Consider the following 16,590-nt stretch of genomic DNA (forward strand, 5'->3'; position numbering starts at 1 on the left):
GTGAAACCAAATTTAATGAAAGCAAATTTCAAAAAGAAACAGACATGGAAAGAGATGAGAAATCTCAAGTAAGGTTAAAGACGGTGCCCTTTGGAGGGCTAATTAAGACCTTTTATGAGTTTACTGAAGCTTTTTTGGTGGAGTGGTTCAAGTGGAAGACAGATTGCAACTGTGGGAGGATAAAGCAGTAGGGTCAGAAGCTGTATCAGAGAATGTAGACTACCCTCTCAGGAAGCATGGGTGTAAACAGAGACGGTGATGGCCCCATAATTAGAGGGGAACATATGCAATTTATATCTCCGAGACTCTACGTCCTCACCTATAAAAGGGTAAAAATAATGCCTGGCTAGCAGTAGGGTCATGCGGATTACAATCTATTACTAGTTGAATGTACTTGTGTCCTTTCACTGAATCGATTTGTTGCTGCTGCTCACCATGTTTTCATTTTCATATCTATCTTTTAAGTTTATTTATTTTGAGGCACATAGAGAGAGCATGAGCAGGGAAGGGGGCAGAGAGAGAGGGAGAGAAAAGTTCAAGCAGGCTCTGCTCTGTCAGTGCAGAACCTGACCCAGGCTCAGTCTCATGAACCTTGAGATCATGACGTGAGCCGAAATCAAGAGTCGGACACTAAACCAACTGAACCACCCAAGTGCCCCTCATTCTCATCTTAAATCATCAAATTCAGGTGAATAGCAATGCACACATTTCCCCAACTCAACTTTTTTTGGGTTTTTTTGTTTGGTGTGTGTGTGTGTGTGTGTGTGTGTGTACCTGAGTTCAATCTCAGAAAATATTAACATATAATTTCTTTAGCACTTAGAACAAGAACAGTTTTTGTCTGGGAACAAATGAAGTTCAGAGAGAACATTTCTTCTCTCGCCCCACTTTATAAAGTGAAGAAATGGCCTCAAGTAGAAATTCTAGGAGCAAATGTCCCCTAGTCCATCTGGTCCACGGAGAATTCCTGTTCTGGATTACGATATTCAAATACAGTTTTAGATCCAACTCTCAAAATCTCTATCCACTTTTCATTTTTGAATTGAAGATTTCAAAAGACCAGATGAGTCTATGTTTAAGTGAAGTCATATAGCCAGGACTGTGACATAACAATTGGTGCCAGCTCATAGGGCAACAGGCAGAAAGAAGCAGGGAGTGGTAAGTCCTCAGTGCGCGTGCAGGAAGCAGGTAGCTACCTGGAGTTATTCTAGTCAAATCCAAGGCTCAAAGTTCCCAAGTTTCCCAAGAAGGCAGTGATAGAAGCCACAACCCAGGGTTTATCTCTCAAGCTACCAAAAATTCTTCAGGTAAGAACATGGGGCTTCATCTCTTTCCAGATAGTTCGACAGAAAAGCTCTGTAGTGCAGCCATCTCTAACCTAAGAGACAGGTTCAGATAGTCACCAGAAAGCAAGAAAACGAAACAAAATCAAACAAACAAAACAGATTAATCAAGGAAAAGGAAAATACATCATCCTTTTAGAGATTGTTAAAAATTTAAATATGCCCTTAATTTAGCCTAGGCAGTGGAAATTTCTTGAGTGTGCATGTGAGTTGTCTGTGTATACACATTGTACTTTAAAATTCTGGAGCTTATCCAGATATTTCAAATACTAATTTTGGCAGAATTTCCCTTTAAGGATATCCTGCAGACAATTTGTTACTCCCAATTTTAAGTAAAAATTGACAAGGAGTGCTTTTTCAGCCCAGTAGGAGTCAGCTACGTACACATCACAAGACTTGGAGGAAACCCACTCACCCTCCTATTTTCTTCTACAAAGTTGAAAAAGCTGCAACTGGGGGGACCCTCAGATAGCTCTGGTGGTTCATTCTATTCCTCTTGGAGTTGACATTTGGATGTGTTGGAGGAAAAAAAATCATCATATATTCTTCTTTCCTACTCTTTAAATCACAGGAAGAAGCAACTTAAGAAAAAGTAAGTTCTGTTTTCTTTTCCATGTTTCCTTTGTGGTTTTTATGTGGTATTTCGGCATTCATTTCTTTTTAAGTATAAGCGATTCTTATAAAATTTCTAGTAACCTCTTATGAGAACACTTTTACTTGGCAAGTAAGTGTATATCTTGAAGTTTCTTAGAAACTTTAAAAAGCTATTTGAGCCAAAAGTTATCAAATGTTATAAGCTGAGCTTTTCAGATTTCTCACTTCAATAATATGTGTGCGGGGGCCACATAGTGGACAGATAACTCTTCAGAGTTGCCTCCTGAGTTGTGAAAATGGCTTTTATACACGTTATAGCTTCATTGCCATAAAACAGAACAGCAACAACAACAAAAAAAAGGTGGCAGGATTCTGGGGATTTATTTGGCTTCGTTTATTTGAATGACTAACTTTATCACTGCGGTTATTTTATGGCTGGGTTTATGTATCCGGAGCACAATTTGAAGTCATTTACAGATTTGAAGTGAGTTAGTGAGATTCCTGCTATTTTCAAGAAAAATCTGCCTGCTTGTTCCAGAAGCAGGCTTAGAGACCATTCCTTTAATTTTTAAAAAATTTTTTAACGTTTATTCATTTTTGAGAGACAGAGTGCAAGCGGGAGAGGGGCAGAGAGAGAGGGAGTCAGAGAATCTGAAGCAGGTTCCAGGCTCTGAGCTGCCAGCACAGGGCCCGATGTGGGGCTCGAACCCATGAACCACAAGATCATGACCTGAGCCAAAGTCGGATGCTTAACTGACTGAGCCACCCAGTCGCCCCAAGATCATTCCTAGTGTTAGGTTTTCTGAGATTGAATTGAAATGTCTGTATGTCTGGCCCACACAAATATATAATCTATTACAGGAATCTTAAGCATTGCTTCTTGAAACAAACAGCGTTTCTTAAGCAAAAGCATACATTCCATATGTGTTTACACTTTCTCCCTCACTAGTTTAGTCAGACCCTCTGTGGTATCTGTCAGCCATTTGAAAACTAAGCTGTTAGTTTGGGTTTCAAACATGTGGAAACTGAAAAGAATCATGAATAAAACGTGTAATCCTTATAAATAAAATGTAAGAAAGTCCTCACATCATTTTAACTGTCATTTCACATTCACAATATCATCATGTATAAATTCTAGCATTTTCATCAGCAAAGCCTATAGATTAATATTTAATGCAAATATTGCAAGCATGTATCATACAAGATATTTCTTAACATATTTGTTATGATACATGCCTGAAGCCATAATCCAAATTGTTTGATGGGGAAGGTAAACTCTGATGTCTGTTTTCTACACTTCCTTGATTTCCACATGTTACCATTAGTTGCCAATTCTAAGCAAGAGCAGCAGATTTGTGTTTTAATGTCATATCACCTCACTGACAAGTTTACCTCTGATTTTTATTATACTTACCAACAACATTTTGAATAAAGGTAGATTCATTTGGGTTCCTTAGGCAAGTCTAGTAACTTTCAACTATAATATTGAAAATAAATGTTCATCTAGAACATGTTGGAAAAGCTTTGATTTGTTTTTAATGTTTTCAATCTAGGAAACATGATTTCTTTAGAATTGAAAACCAAATACTTGGGTTCACATGGGAAATTCTGAGTCAGATGACAGTTAAACAAACTTGTATTTCCATGTTCTTATAATTGTCTTTTTTCCTCTCTGATTGTCGTCATTAGTATTGGTTACTTTTTGGTACCCTGGAAATTATCAGCTTGAGCATTTATCTATCTCCACAGACTACAGATGCCCTTAAGACTCTGATAGAATCAATGGATCCTCTTCTCAAAAAAAAAAAAAAAAAAAGCCCATTGCAAATAGATTTTTCAATTACATATCTGGGGTTGATAGATACCTGAAATCTGCCCTTGAGTATTCTCTGGGGTCCTGATTACGAGCCACTGGTTTCTGTGAAACCAGAGACCTCAGCTTCAGACATATTTTGGTACCAGTGGGTTCACCAAATCTTTAAAGGGTTTTGGACAGAAGTATGCCTAAACTGTCTCTCTAAACTGTCCTCACCTGAAGACAGGTAAGGCTAAGGCAAGGATTTTAGTTTAAGGGTTAATTTTTTTTTTTTTTTTTAGAGAGAGAGCAAGAGCACACACAAGTTGGGGAGGAACAGAGGGGGAAAGAGTGAAAGAGAGAGGGAGGGAGAATCCCAAGCAGGCTCCACACTCAGCACAGAGCCCAATACAGGTCTTGATTGCACAACTCTGGGATCATAACCTGAGCAGAAATCAAGAATCAGATGTTCAACTTGACTGAGCCACCCAGGGGCCCCAAGTTTAAAGTTTAAATTTTAAAGCAGGTGCTTAGTTAATTCATGGCCATACTTGTCCTGAGCAGTGTGTAATGGAAATAAAAGTGGAGTTTTCAAGGAGCAGAACAGTTCCTTTTGTGGAGAGCAAGGCTTAGGATGGAATGCTGGTAGGATTAACTCACTAAAGACCCCAGAATGTGGAACAGATGACTCTTCCACTCCAGCAGAGGAGTCTTCCCATTTCTCTGACCATCCTCCCATATCTCCATACCTACCTACTGGTACACTGGAACATAAAAGGAAGAGCTATACAAGTGTCCATTACCCTTTCAAGCATCACAGTCTTTAATCTTCCCTTCTTTATGGGCTCCTTTTATCAGCACTCAAACATGCTCAAATTTCCCATCTTAAAACGTTTCTCCTTCATTACTGAGCTCCTCCAGTTCCCCTCTTCCTCAGCTTCATAGATCAATCTCTTGAAAAGTTGTCTACACTCTATTAATCTCCGCTTCCCGAGCCCCACTTCTCAGTCTATTGTAATCTGGCTTTAGTCCTCATCAGGTTTTCCCAGCTCTCATGGAGGTTGTCAATCACTAGTGTATTGCTAAATCCAGCAGACATTTCTCGTTATCTATTCAGTGTCTAGAATCAATTTTACCCTATTCTCCATTTCCCCCACTTTGAGACACGCTTTACCCAGGGCTTCCATGATATCAAACTCTTACTTCTCTCCCACAAAGACCACTCTTTTTGGTCTGCTTTGCAGATTTCTCTTCTTCTCCCCTGTATCCTGGACTCCTTTTCTCTTTCTGGGAAATCTCACTGCCTCAGTTATCATCTGTTCTATAGGCTTATGAATCCAAAATCTGTATCTCTAGCTTAAGTATCTTTTCTGAGCCATAGACCTGTATGTTTAATTGTCTGCTGAAAACAAAACTGCTCGGAGTAGGCTTGGACCCCAATGAATTAAATGGTAGAGGAGGAAGGGATATCAGGGACAAACCAGGACTTGCACAAAGACCCCTTCCAACATACCCAAGTAATTTATATGGTTTCCCTGCCATTTATACATGGTTTCCGGGGCTTTCTTTGGCCCTGGCTAAACAGCTATACTTGGCTGCCCCAAAGTCTTCCCAAATCTCATCATTTAATCTAAAAGCAAATTATCGTTTTCGACTCCCCACCCAATTTCTCTCAGGTATACTCTTACATAGTAAATGACACCATGGTGAAAGCAGTTGCTCAAGCCATAAACTTGGGGGAACTAACTCCTCCCCTCCCTCAATTCAAATACCCAAAGAATCTCTAAGTTCTGGCAAGGTTGTCCTGTGCATTCGCCTACACCTCTCCTTTGTTACTGCCACCACCCAATTTCAGGCTGCCATCTTCTTGTACTTGGCGAACAGTAGGCCTTTCACTGGTCTCTCTGCCTACAGGTTTGCCCTCTGCTACTGCAGGCTCCATACTGAAGCCAGAGCGATTGACCTAAAACAATTGGTGTAAAAACACATTTGACTTTGCCAACCTCTTACTTCAAACTTTTCCTTTTCCACTGGCCTTAAGGTAATGTCCAGATTCCTTCTCAAAGTTAAAGAGAAACAATAATAGATTATAAGGGATTACAACAGATCTCTTCAAACTTTGAAGTGCTCAGGTAGGACCTGGTCTTTGTTAAAATGCAGATTCTGGTTCTGTAGGTCTGGGTTGATTTTACATTTCTAACAAGCTTCCAGGTGAAGCTGATAATACTAGTCCAAGGACCATGCTTCTCATGCTAGATTGGCTGGAACTCAAGTTCCAGTTGTGTTGCTCCCTAGGTCTGGAAACCTGAAGTTGTCACTCAACTTCTGTGTGTCTCCTTTTCCTTGTATATAAAATGGAGATCATGATGGTGTACCTTTTTCTTGGGTTTTTTATGACAAATAAACATGTGATATTAAAATTACTTGCAAGAGTGCCTGGCCCAGAGTAAGTGTTAAATGGCCTTATTATTATCACCAGTCAATAGTTTGAATAACTTAGCCTCTACATTCTTCTACTGTGGCACTGGTGGGCACACATGCACACACACGCACACACACTACTGCTCAGACATGCCGAATGACCTTCAGCACATTAAGAACAGAGCAAATGCCTGCTTTCTGCCAAACTTCCAAAGGCACTTCTTGGCAGAGCCTCTGCCTACAAAGTTAACTCAACTCAGTCACCCTCATATTTTGGATCTCAGCTCAGGTTTGCATCCTCTGGGAAGTATTTACAGAATACCCTCCACCCAAGTCCACATTTCATACCACTTTGAGTATTCTCATATTACCAATGTGCCTTCTGGTCTCACATAATAATCTCATTTATTTATCTGTCTCGCCTATAAGACTATCTGCCCCTTTAGAGTGAAGGACTGTGGCAATACTAAATTTCTAATACCTCAAACACTCTTTTGCAGATTGCAGGTGATCAGTAAAGAGTGAATGCATTTTATAGACACATTTCCAAAGACCTGTAAAATGAGAAATGGAGACAGGGAACAGAAAGCTTTAAGATCTGGTTTGAGTAAAAGGAAATATTAGATGTAGTCCTCCAAATGCTGCTTCTGAGTTGGACTGTTAACACACTAGAAAGGGACAAAGATCTTCAAATTCATTAAATAAATAAACAAGGCTAAAAAGTCAATGCAATGGTGATAGTGTGACACAGAGAAGAGAATCAAGGCTTTGAAGTCTGGTCCATGTTGAGTCTTCTGCAACCTCAGGCAAATTAGTTTGCCTCCCTGTCTTAAAGATGGAATAAAAATACCCATTTTGTAGAATTTTGTATTAGCGTAATAGTAACATTTCTATTTTTATTTTTATTTCTTTTGTTTCAAATTTTTATTTAAATTCTAGTTGGTTAACATACACTACACTATTGGTTTCAGGAGTAGAATTTAGTGATTCATCACTTACCTATAACACGCAGTGCTCATCATAGCAAGTGCCGTCCTTAATACCCATCACTCATCTAGCCTATCACCCACCCACCTCCCTCCATCAGCCCTTAGTTTGTTCTCTATTGCTGAGTCTCTTATGGTTATTTTTATTTCTTCTCAAATTCTTCTGTTATAATACTGTTGCTGCTAACATAGATTTGAGATATTCTTTTGTTTGTTCATTTTGCCAGAGCAGTAACCACCAAATGGATTCTGAGTTTTACTTTTCAGTAGATCATTTTGATACATCAGATTCTCCCCTCACATTATTTAAGAATACACCTTTTTGTTTTATTCACAATTTAATCACAATTACAGCACTGAAGACAGTGGGGAATGGGCTTCTGGGCTCCTTGTATCCCAGCTTGATTTTATTCTCTTCAATGATTTCTCACAACTCTTCATAAGACAATTTAATTAATGTGGTCATGTTATCCCTAATATGTTTTAAGAGTATTAAGAGTTGTCCTGATCAAGATATCAAACTATGTATTTTTTCCAGAGCCAGAAAGTCATACAAGGTAATTTATTCATTTATATATTCATTCAAATGTTCACCAAGTAGATAAAGCCAGTATAGTAGCTACAGAAAAAAAATGGTCAAATTGTTTAATTTTCTTTACATCATGAATCTATGCATTATGTTGATGACCATTTCATGAGTCTCCTATGAACAAGGAATAATCTATCATAAATTTTGACCAAATGCCTCTCAGTATAGAACTAACAATGCTTCAGTTTTGTGGAAAATTGTTTCTTAACACAAAGATCAACATTTCTTTAGCAGATTCATGGGTATAAATTTGCATGCAGGAAAGAAAAGAAAAAGCATCTGATACCAAGCTGTCATGCTACCTAAATGAAGTAAAATTTAATTTTTCAAAATGATTTCTGGTCCTATAATTACATTCAGTCTATCAACTCATTCTCTTGAACATATTTATAGTTATACTACCACAGAAGATTCTAATCTTTAACTGAACAACTGTACTCTAATTTAGTTCAATATTTTGTTTTTCCTTATTGTCAAAGAGATACATTGTATAATATATGAAGTCCTGAATAGTAAACATGATTTTAAAAATCCATAACTTCAATCAAGAGGTCTATCATTTGAGCATATTTTCTTCTAAACTTGATTTCTACTCTTTAATAGTATTTATGTAGTTGAGATCACACTGATTGTTCACTTCAGACTCCTTTTTTCCCTTAAAGCAATATCAGAACCATTTTGCCATGCCCTTACATTCCAAATACCACATTAATGATTTCTAGCATTATTTTACAAGTCATTTAGTCAATAATTTTATATTCTTTTAAGCAGTGTGTAGAGGTCCCTTTCAAATCCTAAACGTAAGCATAATTAAACAAACACTCAACATAATATAACTAAAAACGACAAAATATACTCTGAAACTTTAGATCAGGGATCAGTAAACATTTTTTGTAAAGGGTCAGATAGTAAATATTTTAGGCCTGGAAACTACTCAACTCTGCCATGATAGTTCAAAGGCAGCCACAAGGGCACCTAGCTGGCTCAGGCAGTGGAGCATGTGATTCTTGATCTCAGGGTTGTGAGTTTGAGTCCCATGTTGGATGTAGCGATCCAACTTAAAAATAAATTGTTTAAAAAAAAAAAAGCAGCCACAGACCATATGTAAATTAAAGAGTATGGCCATGTTCCAATAAAACTTTATTTAAGGACACTGAAATTTAAATTTTATATCATTTCACATGTTGAAATATTGTATTCTTCATTTGTGTGTGTGTGTGTGTGTGTGTGTGTGTGTGTGTTGATCATTTAAAAATGTAAAACCTATGTTTAGGTCTCAGGCCATTCAAACAGGCTGTGGCTAGGTTTTGGCCCTTGGGCTAGAGTTGGCAACCTCTAATCTAAAGCCTGGTTCCAAGAATCCTGGTTTCCTTAGTTTTGAGAAGTATCTGTGAACACATGCATATGTATATATTCTTAAGTGATAGTTTTCATTAGATGCTAAATAAATTATTAAACTAAAATGTTTAAAAATCACTGTTTCAGATAATATACATGAAAGTACTTTGTAAACCATAAATCATTATTAAAACACATATTGGTACTTTACTTTTGATGTTAGTTAAACCGCAAATGATCTGAAACAAATTAATAGAAATGAACGTATGCCATTATGAAAATTGCACCTGGGAAACTAATATTTGAAATCCAAAAACCTTACACGCTATAACCTAAAGAGAAAACAGTTAAGTCAAATTCCAAAATTCTTTAAAATAAGAATTAACAGCTATTGTGATCAAGATAATTAGAATATTTATTGTTTTGCTTGTTTTCTAAGAGCTTACAAATAATGCTATTCACTCCTTCATTTTGTTTTTAATGTTAAACTACAAAGCTAGCATAATCAGAGAATCCTAATTTAACATCCTGGTTAATAAAAGCTGGTATGTATATTACTCACTCACCTCCTCTTTCCCCACATATCCATACACATAATACAACAAACAATACTTAAGAATAAACCACCTTTATTGTAACATATGTATGGATTAGAAAGTTCCACTTAATCACGTATCTCTACTTTCAGAGTTCTAAGAATTGCAAAGTAGACGCAGGTGTCATATGTGAATCAACTTATTTTCAATTTTATTATTACTGAAACGGAATTGGAAAACAAGGTTTTTCAAAAGACTGCCCCTTCCAGCCTGAATTGAGTTCACTCCCAGAAGAGAGAATGTGGGCCCTGCAGGTGACAGTGCTCCTTCCTGAGGCTAGGTGGCTGCAGTGAATTCCCTCGAGGGAGAGGAGCAGAGTTGCAGCCTGTGAGCACGCAATTTCCACCTGAGTGTTGAGGGAGAATGGGTTACACTAGAGAGGACCCTTTTGCCCAGTTACTTATCGGTTAAGTCATCCCACAAGTATAAGAGAATCAAAGAGCCAAGGGAGGAACGTTTTATCCCCAATAATTTCAAAAGAGAAATGACAAGTATAGAAACTTGGGGAAATGAGAGCTTCTCTTACATGATTTTTAATTCAAGAAACCATTCCTGGTTTCTTATAAATTTAAGTCATCGATGTAAATTGCAGAAATGTCAATTAAGATTTTTAGTTAACAGCGTATGTCAGCGTATGTCACACGTATGACCTGCTTTTATAGTGTGGTCTTCCATTAACCAAGAAGCAAACAGTAGGCTAAATATATTTGCAGTAATGTATAGCTGGGTTTTTAAAGCTCTGACATGTAAAAATATTTAGTTTCATAAGTGACGTTTCTTTTGCTCAACTATGGATGAAATGCTGCCTTCCAGGTCTGGTCCTTCGAGCAGCTCTTATTGTGCTCACTGGCTTGTCGTCCACATACCTTGGCATGCTAGGTCACCACCTCCACAACCATGTGGACTCCCCACTGCTTAGGAACTTTCCCCTGCTTTTCCTACAGACTAGCTTTATTCAAACTTTAGGACACTGCTCTAGAAGAGGCTTCACTTGAAGCTTTCTAGAAACTTCCTGAAATCTCCAGAGGGCCCCACACATTTATCCCAAGTATCTCCGCATGTCCTCTCTCCTTTCTGCCCTCATTTCTTCCATCCACAATGGTTACTGAGTACTCAACATATGCTGGTGATACTGCTAGACATCAGAAGTCTGGTGGGAATGTAGCGTCTGTCCCACCACAAGCTTACTGTTGAGCAGTAAACATGACTAACTAGAGCCAAGATGAACTGTGTGTGGGGAAGTACCGAGAGCTGTGCATGAGAACTTAGAGCCAAAGTCCTCATCTGGTAGAAGAGTCATGGAGTAAAGAATTATTTGTGAGTCTCTCTCCCAGCATGGAAGCTTTTCAAAGGAGAAACCTGGTTTCACCTTCACTGCCAAGCACTGTGGATGGCCCGGAGTTGGCACTCCAGAGCTCTTTGTGAAACCCATAGAACTAAAAGTACACTTTTGGATAATGTTGGGTTGAAAGAGCCAGATCATGAAAGGTCTGAAATGCTATGCTAAAGAGCTTAGATTATGAAGGTCGCAGAAAGTGTGATTCAAACACAAGTCATCTAAAGACTCTGGGTTGGCTTCTATTTATAAAACGGGAGAAGAGTGTCTGTTTGGCTCTAAACCTTTAAGATTCTGTGGCCAAACATCTGACTTCTTTCTTCCTGCATTCATTTAACACATATTTGTGCCAAGTTCTGCTTTAGGTGCCAGGGACACAGCCCTGAGCAAGGCAAGGAGAGATCTCTGCTCCTGTGTGTGTGACACATCCGCATGACTTAAAAATTCACACACTGAGTGATGCTTCGGGTGAAAATGAAAACAACACTAGCTCGTAACCAGTATTTGTCAGCTAATACTGTGAACATTTGGTTTCCAAGGGAATGAACACAGATTTTGCCGTTTACTCTCAAAATTAGCATGAACAACCTGAGATCAACACATTGTGTTTCCAAAGGTGTAAACCACAACTGATGAGTGAGGCTGTGAGCACTTTGACCACAAGCATTTTCCTTCAACAGATGCTGAGAACCAACCTTGTCTACAACTCAAAGACCAAGAATAGATAAAAATTAAATTAAAGCTGGTTTTCAATATCACCATGCAGCCGTTCAAATGGTCACCCCCTCCATCACCAACAAATTTTAAACTGTCAAGGGAATTATTGAATTTATTGATTAATGCTATCACCAAAGCACAGGATACAGTCCTGCCTGGTATCTTTGTAAATCACATTCGGGTAGGAAGATTATTTTGCTTCAGGCAGAAATACTGGAAAAACTAGTTAACATCAACTTCCAGCACTCACCACACATCCCCAGCCCCAACACCCCCCCCCCCCCCCCCCACACACACCACAGCACACATATTCACATGCACACAAACATACAAACCACATATACACACATGCATCACTTCCTCATATTTTTGGTGAGGATTCAGAAAATCAAACCGAATGTGATTTGGGTTTTTCTTCCCAACCAGTAACAACTATAATAAATGAAAACCAATAGAAATTGAATTGGCCTTGAATGTTGGAGGGGACATGTACTTGCTGTTGAAGATAATTGGTTTGTTTTGTATAGCTAGTGGTGGCTTGGCTTCAGCTCCAGGATGAACCTCTCTATGCATGTGAGGTTGTTACCTGGTCAGTAATTCAAACCTGGAGAGCCAGGTACAAATACGTTTTTTTCTCTTTTGGAAAAAAATCACAGCAGTAACCAAAGCTGTCACTCCATACAAGCTTTTTGCCCATCTATATATGAAAACAATGACAAATGGCTTCCATGAGAAGTTGGAGATCTGGACTCTGGTGGAAACCTTTGCACTAACCACTTTTTCAGCTTTAAAAAACAATTTGCCTTCCTGGCCTTCAGTTTTTCTCATTTGTTAGATGAGAGGCACAAACTAGAGAATTTCAAAAATCCCTCCCTGCTCCTAGATTTAGTGGTTCCGTAAAAATGGAATTGGATCAGAAGCATGCTTTTATAGGGAAGGAAAAACATCAAAATGACTGCAGCACTAAGAGGCTTTATCTCTAAATATCTTACTATTCCCAGAGGGGTTCCTCTTCCTGAGTTTCCGAAATTTCTCTTCTGGGCTCCCTCTCCTCCCTCCTTCCTCCTTCTCCTTATTTCTCTTCCTCCTCACCCTCCTAGATCTAATGGTAGACATTTTTTTTTTAAACTATTGCAGAAAACTATTGCAGAGAAGACTGGTTGTGCAGCTAATTTGTTGGAAAATGGAAGTTAATTCTTTCTTTCTCTTTGAGAAAACAAGGTCACACAGAGCAGAGCTGAGAAACAAATTGTGAAAAATTACCAAAATTGTGGTAAATGTAAGATTCTTTAAGTGGGTCACTAACTTGGCATCCAGTTTTGGACAATCTTAAAGAAAATCATTCATGCTTGTTTAACAACCTGGTCACTCATTACAAAGTAGTAATCTAGTCTAAAAAGAAGCTTGTTAAAATTCATGCAAATGACAGATGTGGTAATAAAGCAAAGTAATGAGTGATATTTTAAAATTTCATGTTGATTAGCAATTTGGGTATTTTCTATTAAGTGCTTACACAGTTTTATTTGGAAGATATATTCCATTTTTCCTAATCTTTCTGGAAAGTAACTATGAATACTATCTTCAGAATTTAGTTTTCATATCTGTAAAATGAGTTGAAACTGATCTATCTCGTCTAGTTCTTACATTTTATGATCAGGAACAAGAGAGTCAAGTGAAATAAACTTAATCTTTTGATTTGTGTTAAGATTTTATTTAAGATAGTCCATGCATGCATTTGGAACAAAATTCAAAAAGTACAAAAGGCTACCCAGTGAAAAGTAAATCCCTCTACCTTCCCTGTCTATTCCATCACATTGTATCTTGTGGTTTCCTCAAGGGTTACTCTAAGTATTTTTAAGTGAAATGTCAGTTGATGAGATGCCAAGATTGGTTTTGATCAATATCAAGTATTACAACACTATTAGCATAACAAGTTGTAAATGTTCTTAAAATTTTGTCATTTTCCATCTATAATTACTCTAATTCCTACATACTTTCCTTCTCAGCAATGTTTATACTTGCATAACTCATAATTTTTAAGGTATTTTGATACATATTATCTCATTTGCTCTAAAGCACCACTTACGGATACGATTTACAATTTTCTACCTTGCAAGGAAGAATATAAATACCATTTTTTTAAACCACATAAATATTTAGGTGTTGACAAAAAGCCAAATAGGATACTGATAACTGAGTGGTTTTATAAATAATACTACTGTTACCTGTCCCAAAAAATCAACTGAAAGTTAAGAATTTGGTGATAGATTGTAAATGTCATGTATATGACAAGGGGTACATATGCCTTATGACCAGCCCTTAGTAGCAGGCTGCTGGGCTTCAACAAGTGCCTGGCATTGCATCCTCCCCATGTCTGTGAAGGGCCAGGAAGAGCTCCTCCCATCAAAGGTCCAGCCCTTCCCTCCCCACCCAGCCTTCAACAGGCTTAATAAGAGCCTAAAGCTGCAGGAACCACCAACTTTGAAAACAGAATAGAAAGATCCAAAGAGACAGCAAATACCTGCTCGATGCATACAATCATCTGGAAAACTGCTGGTAGACTTGCAAAGATATAGGACACTTTGTTATCCTCTGATTAGGCCTATTAGTTCAGAGGAAGAGAAAGAGTATCTGGTGCCTCCACCCCAGAAATCAAGAAGAGAATGCTGCTTGAAGAGTGCTTCTAGTCACTAGGGAATCATATGATGCCCCAGCAGAAAATTCCAAGACTGGAGGAGCCACAGCTTATTTTCCTGGTCTTGAGCCATCATCACTTTTAATGAAATAGAAATCATTTTTAATTACCAACAGTTTTATCCAAGACATTTTTGAAGATCACCCACAAAATATGTGGCACTGCTCATCTTCCAGTAGAGCACAGAAATGAGTAAGACACGGTAGCTGCTCTCGGTGAGTCTACATGATGGTTATAAGAAATACAACAAAGCTCCAAATCATTTATAATACAGGGTAGAATATAAATAATATCTAAGAAAAACACAAAGGGCATCCATTAAACATATCACAATACGTAATACATAATATCATAATACAATTTATAAATGTGCCTTCATAACCTTAAAATTCAGTAATGGCTGAAGCTTTAAGTCCAAGGTGAAGTAGAACTTGTTGACAGGCTCTCCTAATTTCAGAAGGTCCAAAACTGGACTCTTCTTCCATCATTGTGTTTTATGAATTTGAAGATCATAAACCAACAGAAGCTGTAATACACATTAATGCCAGGATATATGAAAGCCAATATATTGTATGGTTAGACTTGGCATATTCTCAGGAAGGAATTATGTGATCAATGGTGAAATCTTATTTATTGCTCTTAGTTGAATGGCTGAAAGTTCTTCCTAACTAATTTGTTTGACTGGAGTTGTCATTTAGGTAAGTCGGGGATTTAAAAAAATTACCTTGTAGGATCTATTAGTTAAAGAATACATCTATCATTGTATATTGGCCACCTTCCAAATGAAGAGCAATTCATTTTCTTGGACAGTTTCTAATACTATTTTGTCAGAATAGAAATGGTTTATTTCTTATACTTAAAAACATATTTGTTTAAAAGAAAATCATAGAAAGTATTTTTTGCTTGATTCTCCTATATTATAAAGGAGCATGTACTTTTAGTTTTTCAAGATTGTATAGGGTTCAGATGAACCGACTGTCTTGTGATTGGACCACTTGGCATAGTGCCTGGATCCACAATTATTAACCTGACCTGCTCTCAAGCCATTGTTTAAATTGAATATGTTTGTCGCCCTTTAAAGGTGAGTTAATTGAGCAAGGTTTGAGCTTTCTCATCACTAGTTATGGAAGGATATTAGAATTTATTTAAAAACATTCAGGAAAATAAAATAGCCATCTTGGCTTTACAGTGATCAGTTCACAATCTCTTTATAACACATGATATTGAACTCAAAAATGGAAAGATGAAAAAGGTACAAAAGATATTGTATTTCCTCTCTGGTTCAGTATATTCCCCAGATCATAGCAAATTTTTCATGCGATCTTGTGCAAATACCTGGCCCTGTGGGGGTGATGGAGCTGATTAGTGTGTGTTACACACATGGTCATGGTTACAGATTCAGTCTTTCCTCAGTGGACTTAGGTAGACTTCATTTTTACAACGACACGTCATGCTTATTGCCAAGTAAGTTTGTATTTGTCATGAGATGCAAGGGGAAGCAGGTAGAAAGTGTTAAATAGATGAATCAATGGAGCTCCCTCCTCAGTGCTCAGAAAACAGCTACTAGTGTTTACATACTGTTAGTAATTAATGAGTGTGATGAAGGCGATCTTGAAATAAAAGGAAGACCAACAAAACAAAACAAAACAAACTGATACAATTACTACCCTTAAGGAATTCCATAGATTTGTTGACTTTTCCAAAAAGCAGAGAGAGGAAGCAGGAAAAATACTTTCTAATATTTACATTAGATCTGCAGTGTCCTCATAGATTCCATGTGTAGGAAATAAGGTTGATCCAGGGGAATTCATATACAAGAAACACTCACTCTGCCCCTCTACCACGTGTTGGCCCTATGCTAAATACTTTTAGATAAATCGTCTCTTTTAATTCAGTATTTACGTTTATTAAACCCTGCACTTAATCAGCACTTCAAAACAAGGCTTGCAAGAGAGACCCTAAGTCAACCCAGGAACCAGATCTGTTCTTCCAGAAGACTTTTTACAGAAATAGCAGCAATTTTGCAGGAAGGAGAAGAGAAAACTCAACTTATACATAATTTGAAATGCTTGTGGTTCCTTTGTGATCAAAATTGTAGAGGCAAACTTAATGACAAATTTAAAAGCAGAAAAGTGGGATCCGAATAGACAGAGATTTAGATAATACAGTTTCATCTTTTG

At 37.7% G+C, this 16,590-nt stretch overlaps 1 protein-coding gene across 2 annotated transcripts in view; it reads left to right on the top strand.

The window, feature by feature from the left end:
• Window positions 1-1,129: 1,129 nt before the first annotated feature.
• Window positions 1,130-16,590, top strand: part of FHL5 (four and a half LIM domains 5) — a 40,602-nt gene continuing 25,141 nt past the window's right edge. The window contains exons 1-2 of one of the 2 annotated variants that reach the window (XM_049654017.1): window positions 1,130-1,307; window positions 1,915-1,935. The gene's annotated coding sequence lies outside the window, so the exon portion shown is untranslated. The remainder of the gene's footprint in view (window positions 1,308-1,914; window positions 1,936-16,590) is intronic. The other variant, XM_049654016.1, reaches the window with a different exon arrangement.

Source organism: Panthera uncia (genome assembly GCF_023721935.1).
Source record: "Panthera uncia isolate 11264 chromosome B2 unlocalized genomic scaffold, Puncia_PCG_1.0 HiC_scaffold_24, whole genome shotgun sequence".
In the NCBI taxonomy this organism is placed as follows: domain Eukaryota; kingdom Metazoa; phylum Chordata; class Mammalia; order Carnivora; family Felidae; genus Panthera; species Panthera uncia.